This window comes from Anser cygnoides, chromosome 14 (assembly GCF_040182565.1).
Source record: "Anser cygnoides isolate HZ-2024a breed goose chromosome 14, Taihu_goose_T2T_genome, whole genome shotgun sequence".
In the NCBI taxonomy this organism is placed as follows: domain Eukaryota; kingdom Metazoa; phylum Chordata; class Aves; order Anseriformes; family Anatidae; genus Anser; species Anser cygnoides.
In genome coordinates, this window is record NC_089886.1 from 1,653,057 (window position 1) to 1,672,392 (window position 19,336).

The following is a 19,336-nucleotide window of genomic DNA, read 5'->3' on the forward strand; positions in this document are numbered from 1 at the left end:
AACACTGCTCTTTTCTACAAAGCACGCGTGCATTCCTGCTCTCTCCTTTGCTGATTTTGATCTTATCACATCTTGTGGGGAGTCCGTTCAGGGAGCTGAAATGATTGGAAAATAATCCGACAAGAAGTGAATATGTGCTTTACCTTTCTGAATTCACTGGACAGCCTGAGAACAACTGAGCCTATCTTGAACAATTCAAAGCTCAGCGGGAGATGAGTGGTACTTCTGAATGCTAAAGGCATAGCAAATCCTTAACTATTAGGATGTATGGTGGGTGCCAAAATAATCTTACATATTTTTATATATACAATGCATTGGAAAGAGTATTCTTGAACACGTAGCTGTAGAAATTTTTACTTAAGTAAACCGAAAAGTTCATGAAACAGGTCACAGAAATTTGTAACTGAGGATTTAAACGTAGCCCTGACCAGAGATATGCCACTCTTCTGAAAAGTTCAGCGGCCTGATCATAAAACTCATCCAGACCTATTAGTTCTTTTGTTGGAAATCGAAGCAGAGAGCAAAGTCCAAATGCATCCAACTTGAACTGATGTCTCATTGAAGAGGCGCCTTCACGGAGCGCAATGATGGGGGAAATCTAAAGCATCCCGTGCTCTGGTGGCCAGGGCTGGGAGCTGCTGGGGGCCATCAGCCCAACTGCCGCTCATCCTCAGGTTAAGGGTAACGTTATTCGGTGTCCTGGGATGCTTTGGGGGTAGAAGGAGGTTAGATCTCATTTACCTCCAGTCATCCTGGTATCTCACTGGGTCCGGTGCTGTGGACGGACACTTTCAAAGAATCCCAGGGCTAAACTTCTGTATTTTTAGTAACCGTGACTGGTCTAGATCTGTGGAATTCTGTCAGTTTACTTGATGTGACTGTGGTCTGCTGACTACTAGACTCTTTAGAAAATGTGATCGTTTCCAGTGTGTAATTTGGAGTAAAAATATTCTTTATAGGAATTCAGCCATTCTTAGCATTACTGAAGCTTTAGAGCCTTCCCACGAACAAATTTATAACTTTAGGTAGTTCTTGAGTGGCTGTTGATAAATAGGGCTTCCTTTGCTCTGCATTAGGCTGTGAAAAAAGGCAGAAAACTGGAACTTAAGCTGCCATTGATGTTTCACTCTGAAACCCAGTTCCCCTGGGCAGGTGGCTGTGGGCTGACCCTGGTGACCTGCAGCGGGGTCGGGAGCTGGGGGGATGAAAGAGGGAAGAGCAAGCGAGCCCCTCCAGCTGCACGTGCTGCCAAAGCCATCATTGAGACTGGGGGGGGTTAATGGACTTAGGTTTCTCGGCACTTGGACAGGTTTCCTGAAGTGTTACAAACTGCAGGGATGTGTGTGAAGGCTTCACATCCTTACACCTGTAGGCAGCTGAAATGCATGGGCATGGTCATTTGAGATATCGAAGGTTCTTGTTTAGTAAAACACAATGTCCAAGGAGATTAGTTTCAGAGTATTTGTTTAAAGTTGCTATTGTTTGTTGTTCTCGTGTTTTACATATCTGAAACATTTATTCAGTCTATTATTAATCATTAGATTGTTGCAGCAGAAACTGTTTTTTCCTTTTTCTTCCGTGGGAAACACCGAGCACACAGTCTGTACTGTCGTAAACTAGCAACAATCTTTAAATTCCTATAAAACAGAGCTGAAGAATTTGTGGCTTTACCCTGTAGCTAGATAATTACGTTTGCTTGTTACCACAAGGGAGCAAAAGCATTAATCACAGGTGTAGCTGCTGTGCCCTGATAAACAAAGTGTTTTCATTTTGGCTCGCCGAGCTGATTCAGCGCACTTTGAAATACAAGAAGTATCAGGTGCTCTCTGCAGGGTCAGTCAATAAAGTTGCAGAAACTCGGCTAACTACCCATGCACCGTAATGCTGAGCTGTGTGTCTGCTATACAGATGTGAGCTGCAGCAATTTCTAACAATTTAGAAAGAAGAAATGTTTCCTGTTTCTTCTAATCGCTTCTTCCTGCCATAAACCAAAAAGATCAAACAAATTATTTTAATGAGCCGACGCACGTATACGTGTCATTGTTCAACAAAACAGAATTAGGGCTAAAAAAAATATGTACCACTGATTTTGTGACTATAGTATAAAACAGATTTCTTTTAAATTACTGATGAGAGCAGCCTCTGCCCATTTTTATTTCCTAGACGAGAACATTAGTGATTCCTTAAGTTGATGCTAGCCAGAAGACTGGGCTCTGTTTGCCACTGTGCCTGCCATTTGAGCTGTTCTTAACAGCCACAGTGGATGAGATTTTTCCCAGTCATTATCATATTTATAATTGTCCTATGGAAGACTCATTTTCCTAGCTGAAAGGTCAGCCTTCCCAGAGAGCTTTGGAAAATAAGTGAAACCTACTCGAGGATGTCAGTCCATGGCTCTGATGGATAGTTTATGAATTCCTTTTTTTTTTTTTTTTTAAATGCAGACTATTTCTCCTGCTACCTATGCAGCTTTGCATGCATCATCCATTTTCTTTATGTTTTAATCTACCATCACTATATTATCATTATTTATAGAACCTAGATATTTCCCTAATGGACCACAAACCCATTTTCCTGTGTGCTGCATAACCACGGACTACACTGCCCGGAGAGTTTGTAATCTAAATAAAGGACAAGAGAAGGGGCTCAGCCCGTCAGCAGTCAAGAATTGTCTTGTATTTGTTAGCATCATAGAAGAGCAGAGTTTCAGAGATTTAAAGAAGGTCACAAGAGCTTGTTGCTTTTGTTTGCACTGAGGGCAGCACGAAGATCTCGTCTGAAAATTTCAGAGGTGAGCGGTGGGAGCCGACCCCAGGGGTGGGGGTTGGCAGAGTGCACTGCTGCGTCCCTCGCTTTGTGGGGGTGCTCTGAGGATGAATATGGTAAACGTTACGAACAATTCAGCACTAGGATAATGGCAGTTTTGTGAGGACCTGAAATGTTTGTACACAACCAGACACGCAGCCAAGATCTTGAGTGGATCTCAGGTATTCTTTGGTGTCTGTCAGATAATGACTGTAATGGGTAGGTGAGAAGCCAGGAGCAGTGCTGATGGACTTCAGAAAGCTGGTGGAACACTGCTTTTTTTTTTTCCACGCTAGTCAGGTTTTAGAACCTAAAATGATGCAAAACTTATGGGTTGTACTTGTCCCAGTTCTTTAGACAAGGAAAAAATCTGCAGGAAGAGGAATTGCCTTAGAGGGTCTGTATCTTAGTTTATATGCCAAGGCCCCAAAGCTGCAGGATCTGGAAAGGTTACTGCCTGGGGGCTGACTCCAGGGAGGTGGTAAGGGAAGGAGGTGAGCTTTGTGCTGTACCAGAACGATGTCTGCTCCAGAAGGAAGGGCTGACACAGGGCATCCCCCCGCCCCAGGGCAAGCGGGACCCCCACCCCTCTGCTTTACAGTTGCCATCTGTGGCCTCGCTCTGCCTTAGCCAAAAGACAGCCCAACTTCTCCTGTGTCCTCGTAGAGCTACGGGGAGCATGTGGATTTCTCCAGTGGCATAATGATAGGATGGTTTATTCTCCTGCCCATGGCCCAGTAGAGAGTCAACCAAAAAGAATTAACGAATTGTTTCTGCCTCTGACTGCGTCGTGTCAGAAGTACTGGTTCCCACTCTACAAAACTGTCACAGTGGTGCCTCGTGTTAATGCTTGCTGTAGCTACGCTTCTGTTGTTCCCACCAGGTATCTGTCCTTTGTTGCTAGAAGATCGAGCTATGAATAATCGGATAGCCTTTTTAATTCTTCTGTACAGAGCAGAAAGGCTTCTCAGGGGATGCAGGGAAGGCAGCACCCGGCTGGAATCCGAGCACGTTGCTGGGTTCCTGCTGCCGTCCCTTTGTGCTTTACTTCCAGCTGCCTGAGGTGGCACGGCTGTGCTGACCGCGTGGTGCACACCGAGGCGGGTGACCTTGTGGGCGCTTTGTGCAGTGGGAATTAATAAATGTTCTTGACAGGGCAATCAGTTAGCTGGTTCATTTGGTGCATGAGTTTAGTGACTTAACAGGCAGCAGTGTGAGAAAAGTTTTACTTCGTCCTGTTGTGAACACAAATGATTAGCACAGAGCAGCCTGGCGGCCTCACCCAGCCGCTGAAAACCAGCCCAGTTTTCCTCCGCTGTTAGGCTGCTGGTGGCCGTTTGGGTACCGGTGTCTTACCTCGGTCAAACCTCTTCAGTTTTGGGGCGGCGAAGGTACGTGCTTCTGGAGTGCTTTCCTAGAGCTTTCCTGTGTCGAGAGTTTAGTTTACAAGTCCTTCACACTCTGCTTTCTGTCATCCCCGTGACGACTGGTGAAGGATGTAGATACGCGGTGCTATGATGTGTCACCCACAATTCACCCGCTAAGCAAACATCCCATGGAAAACTGCAGGTTTCTCCTCGTGATCAGATATTCGTTAAAAAAAAATAATGAGAGCTCGTTGTCTGAAAAGAAACAACGGCTGCAGAGAGCAGCTGCCGCAGATAGCAGTGCAAGCCTCCTGAGGGACCCTCCGTCAGAGGGACACCTCCCCTTACGTCCCCTCCGGGCTGCAAAGCACCCGGTAGGCACGCAGCCCGGCCAGAGGGTTACGGCTCTGGGGTGCACGGCCTGCAGAGGGTGAAAGCTCCCGTAGGAACTCATCGCGCATGGGCCTTTGAACGGAGCTAGGGGGATTTGTACGCCCCCGTACAAATATGACTGACCATGTGGCACCTGAATGAAGTAGTCTTGTAATATAATTAAGTTTTTGTTGAAATAAAACATCTGAAGTTAACAGAACTGCTGTTAGTTTGCACATTCGAGTTCTGTTCCAGGCAGGAGCTGCACGCTTACCGATAACATGGCTCCGAGGCTTATTTTCACAATGCATTTAATGCAGCCTGAGGGTTGCTGCTATCAAGCGTGGCTTTTGCTGCCTTCTCCTTGCCTTTCGGCTGCACGTTCTTGCTTTTTCCCTTGTGCCTTTACCTGGCCTGTGAGCTGAATGCCTCCTTCCCTGGCTGCACGCTCCGCACAAAGTTGTGCGGCCGCCCAGAATGCGTCCTTTGCTAAGGAAGAAGCTGCGAGGTGGTGACTGCTGGGTTGGTCAGGGTCTCACAGCCTGGCTTTGCTGTCAGGTGGGACTCTACAACACGATGTAGTCGGGTACACTTAAGGTGCTATAGATGTCTAGAAAGTTTTTGTGAAAAACATACGTGGTTAGAGTAAGCTTTTCTTTTTTTCCTGCTCTTCATAAACTTGCAGACGGGACTGCAGGAGTTATTCCCCTCCTCCTTGTTTTTAGAAAGGAGAAGGAAAAAAAAAAATCGCTCAGAATAAATTCTAAAAATGCTCAGAAAGGGGGATCTTACACTCGGCGTTCTTCCTCTTGCCTCGGCGTGGGCAGCTGAGATCCCCAAAGTCCTTCGCGCAGAAAGCTCAGCTGGAAGGGACCCGCAAAGACCATCGCGCCCAGCCTGACGTACCCCGCGCTCTGTGCTAGTATCGGTTATTACCAGTTACCGGTTACCGGCTATTACCAGTTACCTCTCCCGAGCTATTTGCCTGCCTGGCAAGTTCTCGAGTACAAGCTGAAGGGGAAGGGAGCCTCAGAGGCCAACACCTGAGGTCGGGGAGCCCCTGGTGCCCCCCTGGCCCTGCCCGGGCAGCCTGGGAGGCGCCGGGTGCCAGCAGGGGCTCCCCGGAGGCTCTCGGATCGCCTCTCGGCTCCGCAGCAAGTGCCGGGGGGGGGGCTCGGGGCTCGGCCCCGCTCCCAGGCGTGGCCTCGGGGCTCTGCCTCCCTGCCCCGCCACGGGAGCCCCCGGCGGCCGCCGCCGCCCTCAGCCCGCCCCGGGACGCGGCTGCGGCTCCTCCGCGGCTCCTCTCGGGCTCGGGACCATGCAGACCATCCCCGGGACCCCCCCGGGACCATCCCCGGGACCCCCCCCCCGGGACCATCCCCGGGACCCCCCCGGGACCCCCCGGGACCCCCCGGGACCATCCCCGGGACCCCCCGGGACCCCCCGGGACCATCCCCGGGACCCCGACGCGCCCCCTGGCGCTGGCCCCGCAGCCCGGCGGGGGGCGATGAGCGGGGCAGCGGGGGAGCGGCTGCCCCAGGTAGGTGCCGGGGGGGGGGGGGGGGGACACCCTCGGGTGTCAGGGGGGTGCCAGAGGGTGCCCCGCGGGCTGCCGAGGACAGACGGGATTGAAGAACGGTTTTATCTAACGCGGTGTGATTCCGGTGGTAAAAGGAGTCCTTTCATAGGTTCCAGCGCGCGGGGTTACGGGGCTCAAGGGGTTCTGGTGCGTAACAATGTGCCTTATTTATGCTGCCTTCAGCAGGAGGTTGCTAAACCTTTCTGTTAAAGGCCTGAGCCGCATAATTATTTCCTGCAGAAATCACGGGGGCAGTAATTGCCTGGACCCTTCCTTTCCTGTTGTGCGGAGACCTGTTAATAGGATTCTTCTCTCAGAAGGCAAGGTCTCCTTAGCAGCCTGCAATGCCGGGAGCGAAGCAGCGTCAGGTAGAAGCGAGCGTGCTTCAGGGAAGAGCACTGTGAGGAATCCCACGCTCAACTCCACAGCGCTCTGTGCTGAAAAATGTTCCCGAGGTGATGTTTTTGAGAAGGAGAAGCATCTCCGAATGGTAGGTAGTGGAGTTCGAGAATTAATGGGAAAATATTAAGGTTAAAACTTGAAAAACAATTTCAGCATGCATTCGGAAACAGAAATCCAAGGTGAATTACAAAGGGGTGGGGAGGTGTGACTGAGGGAGAAAAGTATTTTCAAGCGTGTGTGGGGGGAGTCACAAAAGATTTTCCAGCCATTTACGAGTGGCGAGAGAAAATGCAAATTTAGGTTTTTACAAATTTGCCTGAGAGGGCTTTGTACGCTCCGGTGCTGCCTCCTGTTTGGCTCTGTTTGGCGCTAAGGTGCAAGTCCAAACATGCAGGGGGGCAGATTCCTGCCGGCAGCGCCGTGCTGGCCTGCCAGGGTCCCGCTGCTGGAAACCACGGGTGGGTGCCCACGGGGGTGGGGCACGGGGCAGCCCTGGGGCACGCTGCCCCCAGCCCTGCCACCGCCCGAGGGTCTGCCCTGCTGGGTGCGGGGCAGGCAGCTGGTGTGCTCATTTCCTCCTTCTGACACAGTCTGATAATTTGCACCCCGGTCGCTCGCTTCATCGAGACTTAGGGGAAAATGCGGGTAAAATGAATCCTGTGTTGCTAAGAACAAGCTTAGGGGAGAAAATGCTGTCTTGCCTATTTTCGGTAGTTCTGACCCGTCCCTGAACAAGTTCATTTCCCACGCCTTGGAGAAGGGAACTAATTTTTGTTTTGCATGAATTTGCATCAGGGATGTGCCTTTTGTTGTTCCCTCTGAAAACCTTCCCAAGTCTAGCCAATTAATAAGTCTCCAAAAAATACGCATGCTTTGATTTTAGTAACTTAAATGTCTGAAGTTTGCCCTCAACCTACCGGAATCTCCAAGAGCTTCCAGCCGTGGCTGGGCTGGCTGTGCCAGTCCCGAAGCGTAAGTGAACCCGCTGCCTTCGACCCGTGGCTTCGGAGCCACGTTGTCACCCTCATGGCTGGTTCCAGTTGGCCTTGGCCAACTGGGAGCTGCAAACTGGTGCTGGCTGAGCGCAGCGTGAGGGCCTGCCAGGAGGCTGCTGGTGTAACCCAGTGAAACGGGGGCTGAAAAGGAGTTGCAGGGCGGGGCAGACACAAGTGCAATGGGAGTTCTGCGACTGTTCTCTTAATATAATTTTACACATGCATAATTCTTATACAGATGACTAAAAGCAAGGAGGAGGGGAAAAAAGAACTAATCACAGTTAGTTCCTCTTTGCTTATGATGTTTTCTTAATCTTAGTTATTAAAATCAAGTTTTAATTTCTTTAGAAGTTGTTTGCAAAGGAAAAGCTGCGTTAGAAATATGTTCAAACCTGACATCAATGATGTCTCGTCAACTTTATTCAGGCTTTAAAAAATACGTTCCAATTCCTGTTACCTGCGTCTTCATCTTTTGGCACTGGGATGTCAGTCACCGCTTGTGCAGGTATGCGGAGGAGAGCCAGGTTTCCGCGCTGACCCTGGAAGTGCTGGCCCAGCGCGAGGCCGGCTCTGGAGCTGACTGCTTTGCCCACTCAGACAAGAGAGGCAAATGTAAGCTTGCTTTAAAAGAGAGATGTATTTATCTCAAGGGTATGCAGAAGATGAATTGCTTTTGGGTATCTTCTGCCCGTTTCTTTGGGTCTGGTTTAGGTCTGACTCAAAACACTGAAATCAAAGTCAGGGTGCCATTTACTTCAGAGGGCCCTGAGTAAACTTTTTGGAGAACTACAGTGGAAGTTAATGTTTTTGTGTCAGACTGCATACACTTTGAAATGTGAATAAATGTATTTAAATATCCCATAGTCTGACAGACAAGTTTTCAGGTGACTTGGAAGATTCTTTACTCTCAGGAGGGCGATGATTTCATGGGTCAAAGTGTTTGTTGGTTTTGGCATTGAATACTGCTAAGAGAGAATGAATGTTTGACAGTACGGCCTGGAAGTGAAGTCAGGCACACCGACAGTGAGGGGGATGCTGCTCCTGACTCGGTGGGTTTTGTGTTCCTGTGGTTGTACAACACACACCAAGCCAGGATGGAAACCAGACAATTAGGAAATTATGCCCAGATATCATCCTGTGCATCACCACGAGTGCTACAGAATTTACATTTTCTGTTCTGTGTGCACGCACGGGTGTAGACGATATGTCTGAGAACGACATGTTTATGATTGTTTCATATGCAAATTAACGGAGTGCCTGTCCTTGCTCTCAGACCTATCCATCGTTACATAAATACGACCATGGCCTTCCTGCCAGAAGAGAGCTAAGTTCAGGGAGGTGCTGGGTGCGAGGTGACACGTGTGCTTCTGGCTCCTCGTGCCGGGACGCTAAGTGACCCGTGCCGCTGGCTACGTGAGCCTGGGGATCTGCATGAACTTCTGCTCGCCCCCAGAACCTCTGGTGCTGCCCCTGGCAGCTCTCAGCCTACAGAGCAGTAAGGAATGAAAGACGTGGTCCAAACCCGAATGCTTCCAAACTGCAGCACAGCAATACGTAAAGTGCCTGAACTTGGAAAGTCTTCATACAGTGAACGTATGGAAATGTGGAAGTGAGTTAATGTAAATAATCCATGTAAATAAGCAACTGTAAATTAACAAAAACTATTAAAAATGCAGACTTGTCAACAACAGACGAGGTCAAATCCAAGTTAAGCCAACCAGACACTTTCTTTCTCTGTCCCCCTCCACACCAGCTTTCCAGCTCACCTCCTTTAACAGGCATTTCATTTGTATTTTTCTTCTGCCTTCTGAGATGCCCAGGGACAGTTCTGGGGCTGCTTTGACCAGGTCTTTACATGTCCCGGTTAAAAGTCTTTCGCACTCTGACAGTTTGAGGACCTGCAACGTACTCAGCTTTCTAAGCTGAGCTTTCCCTTTTCCAGGCTGAGTTCTTGTACTGTGTATTAGCTTTTAGTAATGACCGGTTTTGGACCTTTAAACGTAGACTGTAGCCTGTTTAGCAACACGTTTCCTCATTGCTGAGTCAAGAAAACTTAATACTTGTTTTTATTAGTTACATTCAATTTTGTATCTTGGTCTTTCAGATTTTGTCCTTCTCTGTCTGAAGAGCCCCAGTTCTCCTTCTGGCTCTTGCTGCGTCTCCCTGTCTGTCTTACAGCTCTTCCTTGCCGCTCTTAATTCTGAGTGCCGACCTCTGTGCCAAAACAAGTCCAGGCTGCCCGAGTTTGCATGTGGGTTGCCTGCATGCAAATTTTAATATGTCAAATTTCTTCTGAATTTATGCAAAGTGATTGTTCAGGGATTTAAATTTGTTCACAAATTAAGAGTATTTAGATTTCACAGATACATCAAAACAAGTATCTGATGCAGTTGTTTGTTGCCAGATTTTGCCTGAACTCGAAACCACAAGATCCAGTGCTTCATAACGAAGGATTAGCAGCATTTTTTTTCACCTTGTGAAGTCAATATATTACTCTGAGCCTTGTCTTAAACAGCTGGAAAACTTCATCTGACAATTCCACCCCCTAAGAAAAAAACCTAACCCCCAAACCCGTGGACATATCTCCAGCTGGAATATTCCAGTCAAATGGATAAACATTTGTCTTAATAAGTACCCGTAGCAGGAAACACGAAGCAATGCTGATATACATGGGACCTTTCTAGAATATACAAACCTGTCTATTTTTCATCCCAAATACACAATGACATCTCTCCTCTTTAGGAGTTAATTCTCACTGCAGCATTCCATTGCGTGGAACTATGTAAGATTATTTCTTGCATCATGGGCTTTCCTGCACCTGTCCCTACATTTGTTGTACAGACTCCCAGTTATAGTAGCAGGGCAGGATTATGATCAGAATTTTAAAATAACAGCTTTTTGCTACTCATCTGTCCAGGAGTAATAATGTATTGTACTGTACAGTGAGTCTATATCTAATACAATTTCAATTTCAATCCTGTTTTGAAGGAAATGTTTCATGTTAATTAATTTGTATGCTAAAAAATATGAATCAGCTTTTTCGGGTCTTTTTTTTTTTTCTGGGAAAAAAAGCTACTAATATGCAAGTACAAATAAATGTTTACTTTAAAATTGCCAACAAACTTTCCAGGCGTTGTAAAACAAGCGGTTTAGATAGCAATCATACAGTTTGAGCTGAGTTTTGTAATAATCTTGGAGCCCACAAGATGTAAGGGCGTGACCTGACAATTTGTTGTACTTCTATGAACAGTCACCATTAATCTCTGGATTTCTACTGTTCTGTATTTGAAATAATCCCATCACATTAGATATTTGTTGCTCAAGCTGAATGTTCTGGCATCTAAAATACCACAAGGCATTTATACAAGGCTGTTTGTTGAAGACTGAAGAATGACTCCGCTTCATAACAGATATTGCAGAAAACCAAGCATTAACGATTTAATGCTTCCTGTATGTTACCGACATTATCAAAACTGTCCTGAGAAACGACCAGCGTCTGAGCTTTCCAAGCTGCCCTGCTCAGTTCTTCACACAACCAAGCCTTGTAAGGAAATGTTTCCAGTACCAGTGGGTCCGATTTAGGAGATTTGTGCAAGTCTCGAATGTGGCGCCCACCCTGCTTTGGCACGTTCAGAACAGCAGCGATGTGATGCCCCAGGGTCTCAGATTGCTGATATTCCCTGCTACCTCAAAGGCTGATGGAGAATTTCAATCCATAGCAGCTTGGCTTGTGCCGGGAATGCCAGTTCCATCGGGCCTGAAAGGAGGTCGTCTGCTCTGATTCCCCGCAACAGCAATAGGTGCATATTCCACATTGCTGGGGGATTTATACATTCAAGGCCCTTCCAGCCTGGGATCAGATGAGCACATACTACTTGTGTTTTTGTCTAATCCGGCATACCATGGTCCTTCTGCTTGTGGCAAGTGTTCAGTTTGCACCTGTCCATGCCTCCCCACCCCGTCCCTTCGCCCATCCCTGCTGCTGAAGACTTTGTAGAAGTTGTAGAAGTAGAACTTTGTAGAAGTTGATCTAAGGCAACTGAACTGCAGGACCCGTAGGGGTACGAGCGCCGTCCTCAGGCCTCTGCTGCTTTAGGTGCCTCCAGCGCTGCCAGGAGACCTCCGGAGGAGCTAACTGCCCAGGGGAGTCCCCTGCCTTCAGGTGCATTTTGCAGCCCTCGCCGGGCTACGCACTGCTCAGTTACGCTGCCGATAAGGTTGACACATTGGCAGTTCTTTGTTGGCTTTGTTTACTCCCAATGCCTCAAAATGAAATCTTTAATTTTGGGTGGAATGGAACATTTTATTTGGCACAAAACAAAAATGTGTACTTTTTTTTTAAATTATTTTGCTATAAATTGAGGCACTTTTTACTGAGCTGATTTACTTGTCCAAGTGAAACTGTCTGTACCAGGACAACTCCAGAAAGATGCTCCCATCAGGTCAGGATGACAAGGCTCACGTCTCTGACACTTCGCTGCTGTGAAATTTGGAGCTTCCAGTTGCAATCTCATGAGAATTCCCTGCGAACCTTGGCTGAGATGAGTTGCTTTAAGTGTAGAGTACGGCTTTCCATAAGCAGCATCTGTTCCTCCGGAAGCTCAGCTACCGCTTCTGCCGTGTGGTGGTTTCCAGCGAAGGCCGAGCAGTCCCACGAAGCAGACGGATGCAGAACCGTAATCGAGCTTAGAGTTAGAGGGGTGACAACGACTCCGTGTCGTGTCTGTCCCTCCCTGCCCTTCCTCGCGCACCAGCTGCTCTCGTTTTCCACACAGCAGATCTCAAGCACTAGAATGAAGAGGACGTGTGGAAGTCCTGCTACCAACACCTGTAAGGGGACGCTTAAATCCGCAGTGAGGCACATGGTAAGTGCCAAGGCCTTAGAATTGCTTCTGTGGTATTTCTAAGGTATCTGAGTCAAAGGTGGCTGAGGTGGCACTTCAGTAGGGTCAGGAGAGCCTGTTCTTGCATGGTAAGGGAAAATGAGCTTGCACATGTAACCTTAGGTCTCTGGGGCTTAAGGAGCTGAGGCCATAACCTGAGCTGACCCTTGGAAATGCACCCACAAAGCCTGCGTGTAGCACGATTATCCAATGCAGGAAATGTGGTCTAGTGGATAGAGCAGGCGACTGGAAAACAGAAGATTTATCCTCTTCCCACTTCTGCCAGTAACTTACTGCAGGAATGTGGGTAAATCGCTGTGTAGCCTCAAATCTGGCCATTGAATAGCTTTCTTTGGCTCTGCCTCTGAGAAGTGTTGAGTTCAAAACACCTTTGTGTATACTTATACATATTGCGAGTAACTTTGCATAACTCATATAGAAGAGACTGCGAAAATAACAGGGATTTGTTCATATCAAATGAAAAATAAACCCATTTCTGGTTAGTGGGGTTTTTTAGTGGATTGTCAGTCATTAGATGAAGACTAGTAGAATGTTGTGCTGGGTAGCTAGGCAAATTGCTCCTTTAATATATAAAATGAGATTTAAAAAGCAGAAATCAGTTGTATCTTCTTGTATATCAGCTTGTAGGAATTTCCAGAGCAGACACTTTCTGTGCTTCTTGCATTCCTGTTAATAACTTCTTATAACTTTACCATATGAAAGACATCTTGAAACTTGTTCCTCTTTTTTTTTTTTTTACATAGTGAAAACTCCCAAAAAAGTTGTGAAATTTGCATTGTGCATAGCTTGCAGAATAAGGTCCTTGTTAGCAAAAAGTGTTGAGTGGAAAAGCAAATGCATGCTTCCTAAAATATAAATCTGAAATTTAAAATGGATTTGTACATCATTCTGTCATCCCCATGTCTTCTGAAGCTGAGGGAGCCTACAAAATTTAAATGATTAACCGGCATTTCCAGACCGCTGGCCAAATGAGTCCTTACCAAATAGGAAGGTATGTGGGCAGTCAAAAGATTAATGAACCAGGTTTGTTTGGAGACCTCTGAAACTCTTCTTTGAGTTTGATTATTAGAATAATACTGCTTTTACTTCTGAAACTATGTGCTCAGGTTGCTTGGCAAGACAGACAGCTTTCTTTAAAAGCTGGGTTCAAGAGGCGTTAGTTCGGATCCTGCTGGTTTTATGCATTCATAAGCTCCAACGCAGTAAATGAAAGCATGTGGGAAAGAAATACCTGTTATCAGTCATTATCCTGAACTGAACTGCACTTACTGCCCCGGACCTTCGTGTTCTGCGTCTCTGTTGACCCTCTGCAATTTTTCCCTTAAAAAAATGCAAGCTGCTGGATTAAACTGCCGGCAGAGTCCGTGGTGCCTTAGCCGTGAGTTTGTTACGTGGGAGAGTGGCAAAGCTGCCCCGAGCTTAATCATGTAATGCTCCTTTTCTTTATGACATCTGATGGCTACATTATTTATTTAGCCTCCCCGTAACAAAGACACCATTGTACTTGAGTGTTGTGAGAGAAAGCAGAGAGCCTGCCTCTGCCTCTGCCGTGAAACCATATCAACAGCCCCCCAGAATTCCTCCTTATTTATTTATTTTCCTAAGTGCAGAGAGAGGAGCACATACCTGATGACAAAAGCAGGCAGCAGCTGGTATTTCTGCTCTTCTGCGGGACCCTTGGCCCAGGGGACCCATTATATCCCTCTCTATTTACTCCTCTCACATTCTGCAATGCCTGAAAGATAAACAAATGGATCACAATCGCTTGAGAATTGTTTATTATCATCCTGCACTACTCCCTCATGCTTAGTTACAAGTGCGATTCCTGAACAATTTTTTAAATGTAGTGACACGTCTCATCCAAATTCTACTTCAGTAATTACCTGTGAAAAAAGAAAGCACAGAGCTTCTGACCGGTGAGACACTATTTGAACAAAATGTCCCATATCTGTTTTGAACGCCCTTTCACTTAGCCAGGATAAAGAATTGCAATCCGTGGAGTTCAGAAAGCATTTTGCCAGTGATGATCGGAGTCAGTATCAGACCCAAGGTGGATTTGCAGTAAGTCTGTGTTTCCTGGCTGTGTGTTGGATGCACGCTGGCATCTTTGAGAGCCTTCCCCCGAGGGTACACCCTCTGGTACAGGTGGGCACAGGTCAGAGGGACAGGCCTGAGCACCCGGAGTCCCGTTTGTGTGGGAGGGAGCTCCTTGGCAGGGTGCTCAGAGCACGTCGTGGGATGGGTTTCTGTCCCGCGAGAGACTCGTTACCGAGAGCAGTGCTTCACTGCACAAATAAATCTGTTACGGTATTTGTACAGGGCACAGTGGCATTAATAATACTACGGTAAAACAAAAATAGAGCTCTTTTGAAATGTATACAAATTAATCAATAGATGTTACTATGTTTAGTATCAGCTTACACAAAATGAGGTTTAGACATTAGGAGGAAGTCGTAAATGTAATGGCAAACTTGATGTGTTTTTCTTTGGGGGATGTTAAATCCCAGCTTCTTAAATCCAGCCTTTGCTGACGGAGAGCTGCTAGCCTGCACAGCATTTACCTCAGCAACTTTTGCGCTTAAACCATTTGAAGAGTTTCCAACGTGTGGCCCAGGGATCACCGGTAACCTGTGAGCCATGCTGAGTGACGTTCAGCTGGTTTGAGAAACCAGATTGAACAGTAAAACTGAGACCATTGCATAGTCACCCAGGCTGGTGCAGCCCGTTGCTTAAGACACTAAAGCGTCCCCGTTGTGTCTGGTACAATGCATGGTGTTCGCTAAAGACTCCTCCCTGGGTTCAGAGAGTTGGGTCACCAGCCGTATAGCATCTAAATGTGCTTAGAGCAGAGTTTCAGTTGGGAAACGTGTTCAGATTAATATTGTTTTATTTTTTCTGAGGATGCTTTCAAGTATGATTCGATTGTTCTAACCTAAAGATCCACAATTATAATACATATTTCACCAGGGACAAATCCTGTAACCTGACTTGGTCAAAAATCCTAGTGGAGGATTATGTGACTAAGCATGGCTGTGCTTTCCCAATGCAAAGCATTTGGCAGCAGTACTGATTTAAGGTAATTCTTGGCATCTGCGCTTGCTTGTTCCCCAGAGCACAGCTGCTTGTTTCTGCTCGACACTACGGCAGAAGCCCCATGCACTGCAACCGCCTCTGGTGCTGCAAAGGGGGGAACCAGCCTTAGAAGGAGCAGGAGCAGAGGAAGCTTCTGTAAGTTACTTTGGCTGCAGAACATTTTCTATAAAATCAGGGTCTGAAGGAACATGGGGATGTCTGCCTTTGAACCAGGGCACATCTTTGGGACTTATAATAATGGTATTGGCTTTATATTGCATTTTATCTATAAACTGCTACCAAAAAAATTAACTACATATTAGGAAATGCTGGAAAACTATTGATTATGTTTGCTGTAATATCATGCAGAAGGATTAACTCCCATAGGAATTATCGTGTTATGGTAAAAAATAAAGAGTGTTTGTCTATAACAACCCTGTCCCGGTCTTCTGCCCCGCTAACCAGTCTGGTTGCTCGGTAATGCAGCTGCATCTGTGAAGTCTGGGGGTGATGAGGGCTCTCAGGGATACTGGTTTGTCTGTTAGGCTGCTGTTATTTGCATGGTATGCGTGGATAAAACCCAGGATTTCTGTTTTTCCTTTCTATCTTTGCCACCATTGACCTAGTTTTTGAAGCCAGTAGCCCTGAGCAGCCATCTGTACCCGCGCTGATGCCAAGTAATGAAAATAACATCGCAAGGTAGTCGCCCACTGAGCGGTCGGAGGGTCCCATGGGTGGGCGTGCTGTGTTTGCACTGCTCCCCACTTTGGGTTTCGCTTCCCAACACCATCACCAGTGGTGATGACTGAACAGCCGGGATGCTGGTGGCTGAGCCAGGTACGAGCAAGGTTTCACTTGTTCCTGATGCATCGCGATGTTTTTAATCGGTGGGAGCAGCTGTAAGTTCTCTCTTTTTGGGGTCTCTCCATTGCAAACCACTCAGCCCTCATTCGGCATGTCGCTGCACTGATGCTGAGCGGGGCTGTGGTTCGCCCTCGGCTCTCCGGAGCACCTTCTTGCTTCCCACGCTAAGCGGCCGCACCGCTCTGCCCCAGCAGCAACTGCGTTTGAGGGCAGAGCAAAGGGCAGTTATTCAGCCCAAATCTCCAGCGCTCCATGCGAAGGCAGTGAGGTTTTGCTGTCGATACTTGCAGAATGTAGCCTTACTGTGGCAGCCGGGGCCTTGAAGGGGCCCCAGCCTGTGTGTATAACTTAGTGACTTCTTTGCCAGGTAACTGGTTTATGATTTACGAGGAGCATTTGGAGGCATGCGATTTATATTTTGAAATGCTTTCATGATTAGTGTATGCTGTTATTGTATGCATGATGCCGTGTATTATTTGAAGTTACCAGTAAAGCTTGTGCTGGTTTAGGGGCTGGGGCTCTGGTGCCGTGCCGCCAGGGCCATTTCGCTGAGGCTTTGCTCTGGTTTGTGAGGTTTCAGCTGAGTTGCTCTGAACTATTGCTGACGCCCTGCCACGCGGAGCCGTTCAGCACTGCCGGGTTAAGAGGAAAGCTGCGTTTGCTCCTGGGAGCCTCTCAGTTTGTAATGGATTTATCCTCGCAGCACTGTGGCAGCAAGTGGTGTTTATCCCCGCTTTACGTATGAGGGATGCCTGGCGATGCGTTTCTTTTAAGGGTGTTTGAACTTGGTATATCTTTGATGTCTGTGAAGCTCTCGTCCAGAGTGATCGGGAGAGGGAGTGTGGGCTCTGGGCTGTGTCCGGAAAAGTTTCAGACACCGTCTCGACCCGATGCGTTCTAACGCCTTAAAGATACCTCGACCCGGTACAAGGGCCAGAGCTTACAAGGATCCGTGGCAAATCCAGGAGCTGAACCAAACTCTCCAGAGTTGATTGCTTAGCTGCTGAGGTTCGCCGTCCTCACGGTGCTGGGAGATGCAGGAATTAATGCCTTAACCTTTCAAGGCGTGGGATGATAAAACGATGGCTTGGGCTTTCTGTATTTTCTCTTTTCCTCGCGGTACGTTTGAACCCCTGTTACCCACGTAGGACTAAGCTCGGATTTCTGTCTGCAGCGCTTTAACCACCAGCCGTCTCTGCCAGAGCTGCACGAAACTTACTGTCCCGAAGGAAGCTCACAGCCCCCACCGTGCGCACAGAACACGAGCGGTGCCTCCAATTGTTCCCCAACAAGAGCTCGGTGACCTGCGAGGAGTTGCCCAGTTCTGTGTTTTTCCTCCCGAGCAGGCAACGCGTAGCGCAGCATTTACTTCTCGTTTCTCGGGCCATTTGAAGCGGTCCCCTCGCCTCCTGTTTCAGAACACTTGCCTCCATCAGATAGCGAGTCCCGGCGTTGTGGCAGCACTGTTAAGCGGGGTGGCTAAACACGGAGCTAGTTACTGAGTAACCCGCAGGAGCCCTTCTCTGCGCTCCGTTGCAGCTCACACACGGTGCTGTGCTGAGATGTGTGTGTGTGTAAGTCAGGCTGAGGGCTGGCCTGCCTCTGTACGCCATTTAGAAGAGGACCCAGGTTGTTGCTTGCAGAAACCCTCAGACGTGGGCTGAGCAAACCAGCAGCGAGCTGCGTTCCGACAGCTCCCGTGTCCTGCTGTGCCCAGGGGAGCGGGAGGCTGAAGCCGGGTCCTGCCGGAGGACGTTTTGCTGCTTCTCGCTAACTGAAAACTGAATCTGGCCACTAGCATGTAGATTATTTTTTGTAGGAAGCTTGGAAGAAACTCCCGTTTTTTCCCTGGGAGACTACACACAAGAACAAATGGGAGAGTTGTTGCCTGGATGACACTGGCCAGTTGGCAGCTTAGTCTGAGGAAAAAATAGTGACATAAAATCGGCTTATTTTTTAAGGCCAGCTGGAAACTAGTCAGAATTCATCTCACCAGATAAGGATGTTATAAAATACAGTATCAGACTCCAGCAAATATATTTGGAGGCAGGAAGGAATTTACTGCAGAGGCTTGAGGTGATTCAGAGTCGCACAAAGTAGATGAAAGCCTCAGTCTCTGCCTTCTGTGCCATTTCACAAACAAAGCATTTCAAAAACAAAAGATTAAAAAAAAAAATCCCAAACCTGCGGCACATAAAACACAGCCTCAGTGCTTCCTTGATCTGCCTTGATGTTTATCATACAGCCCTTTTTCTCTGCTCCTCTGAAAGCAGCACGTAATTCTTTAAGAAAATTAAATCTCCCTGCTTCCAGCGGGACTAATTGGCCCTCGTCTCGTGGCGCTCCTCGGCTGCCGCGGAGCCGAGCCCGGGAGCGCGGTCCCCAGGGAAGGGCTCTGGGCCGGGTGACAAACTGGGCTGGGGACAGCAGGAGCCCGCTCTGGCAGTGACATCCCGGGGGCAGACGGAGCCACGCTGGCTGCGGGAGGGCGAGGGCTCTGCCTGCCGCGGCCTCGGCAGCCTCTGCGTGGAATTTTTTGGCTCTGCCCACGTGGGAGCCGCGGCCACGGCCCGAAAGGCTCGGGCAGGACAAGCGCTGCTGTTAATAATTGACCGGTGAGATAATGAAATAGCCGTGCCTGCTGTTTGCTGTTCCTTCTTTTCCACCGTGGCTGTAACACTCTGCACGATGGAATGTAATAAACCAAAGGGCGATTTCCACGGGCGAGGCAGGGGAATCGTGCGTGGACGCGGCTTTGGAGCCTGTGATGTGCCCGGGGCTGCCTGCTGCCTCTGAGGCGTCCCGGCCACGTGGCGGCCAGGTAAGTGACTGGGGAAATCGCCTCTTTGGCACTCTGCAAGTTCATTGATTAATTGCTCCTTAATCTACAGATAAGTGCGTGTGTTTGGGGGGGGAGAGAGGTTCTGCGAAACGCAGACTGCAGACCTTGGAGGGCCCCGGGGCGTGTGTCTGTTG

At 48.1% G+C, this 19,336-nt stretch overlaps 2 long non-coding RNA genes across 2 annotated transcripts; one reads left to right on the top strand and one right to left on the bottom strand.

Annotated features, from left to right (window-relative positions):
- Positions 1-5,936: 5,936 nt before the first annotated feature.
- On the top strand, positions 5,937-9,918 carry LOC136786384 (uncharacterized). The gene is made up of 3 exons (XR_010824912.1): positions 5,937-6,084; positions 6,364-6,613; positions 7,947-9,918. It is a non-coding gene; the product is annotated as an uncharacterized lncRNA (long non-coding RNA).
- A 613-nt stretch (positions 9,919-10,531) lies between these two features.
- Positions 10,532-18,612, bottom strand: LOC106032752 (uncharacterized). The gene is made up of 3 exons (XR_001205024.3): positions 17,305-18,612; positions 14,051-14,159; positions 10,532-12,308 (listed from the first exon to the last, which is right to left on the bottom strand). It is a non-coding gene; the product is annotated as an uncharacterized lncRNA (long non-coding RNA).
- Positions 18,613-19,336: the final 724 nt, after the last annotated feature.